General features: G+C 43.8%; 1 long non-coding RNA gene across 1 annotated transcript; it reads left to right on the plus strand.

Moving 5' to 3' along the window:
• The first annotated feature begins 271 nt into the window (after positions 1-271).
• On the plus strand, positions 272-1,308 carry LOC144986655 (uncharacterized). The gene is made up of 2 exons (XR_013650490.1): positions 272-1,073; positions 1,155-1,308. It is a non-coding gene; the product is annotated as an uncharacterized LOC144986655 (long non-coding RNA).
• Positions 1,309-1,601: the final 293 nt, after the last annotated feature.

The following is a 1,601-nucleotide window of genomic DNA, read 5'->3' on the forward strand; positions in this document are numbered from 1 at the left end:
AGAGGGACATAAATAAAACCTTTTTTCTTCAATGATTTGTGATCTTCACTGGTGTCCATGGATTACATGAAATTTTTCCACCTTTATCCACCTTTGTCATGGTAGGGAGACAAACGTCAATGTAAGGGTGGGGTCATCTTAGATGGCACAAGGGTTAAATAAGATGATAATTATGACTCTGAGTGGTGCAACAGGACAGAAGTCTTTAAGTTCGGAGAAGATGGTGAAGATCTGTTCCAACGATCGCAACAGCATCCCGGACGCAGCCGACTCACCATCATGTCGGTAACAAGCGAAGAGTTGTCCTTGTAGTTTATCCTGAAACGGTCTTTGGAATGTCCTCTTCTAGAGAAAACATAATCCATGATGGGGGTCAATAGGGGTGGTATAAAAAATACATTAGCTGATGGGTAAACTAAACTATACAAAACTGACTAAGTTACACTGGGTATCCCTGTTCATCCCTGGCATACCCTCCTTCTCCGTAAGGAAAACAAGCAAAAATAAAGAACAAAGCTTTAAGTTCTCACTTAAAACAAATAAGTTCTCACTTAAAACAAATTAATCAAATGTGTGCACCCATTGTTAATTTATTTTAAGCAAACAAAGTAAAAATGAATTTTTTAAATTTAAAGAAAAATAAAGAAATGCTAACACCTATGTGGTGGTTTGAGGTTCAACCACCACAACCTGTCTGTCGAAACCTCATCAGCACACATCGAAGAATGACGAACAGAAGACACACTTATAAATGAGGTATATCATGCATTTACACACGAATGGCGTGTATTTGGTTTCGTAGATGATGTGAAAACTAAGGCACGGTTTAAATTTCTTTTTTTGGATTAGTATCTAAGGTCATCATCCCATTCTTCAATGTTTTAAACACAGTGTCCTGGCAATCAGACCCTGTAGTGTAAACATGCTGACATGGTGCCTCTGCCAGCTACTCTCCCCCTCCCCCGTCTGCTCTGTTCTGGACGCGACCAGCTGCCACCACTTACCTCATCACCGCTGCCTTCTTAAGGATCTCCTGGATCTTCAGTCGGTGCCAGTTCGTTTTACCTCCCACGGTGCTTAGTCAGGCTCGCTCATGTTCTTGTTCTGTTTACCAAGTTCTGTGTTACTTATTGCTCCTCTCGTCTTTGCCTCAGGAATAATCTACTCTGGATCTCACCTGGTCACAGTCCTCTGGTTTCACGCCGTCTCACCTCTGGAATCCTGCAACTGCTCTCCTCCAGCCAGCCGCCGCGCCTCTGTTGGAAATAAGCCAAAACTCACCTTCCTATATAAAAACTTCTAAACTCACCTTAATGTCCGAGTCTCCTTCTGGGTTACAGCATCTGGGTCACTCCGAATTATAGTCATACCATGACAGAACGAACTGGCCAAACTCCTGACCCAGCTGACCCAGAAGGACTCCAACACACCTTATCCATACAAGGAAGTCTTCTTACACGTCAAGCGCAGGCCATCACTCTCATGTCCTCGGCCCAGTGGGATCTTTTTCGTCGCCTCGACAGCATCACGCAAATACTCAGTGCTGCTTCTAGCCAACATGCTAATCCCGCTGCCGCTGCTCAAGTTCCCGTCAACATCAC

The sequence above is a fragment of the Oryzias latipes genome, chromosome 17, assembly GCF_053564925.1.
Source record: "Oryzias latipes strain Hd-rR chromosome 17, Olatipes_Hd-rR_3.1".
NCBI lineage: Eukaryota > Metazoa > Chordata > Actinopteri > Beloniformes > Adrianichthyidae > Oryzias > Oryzias latipes.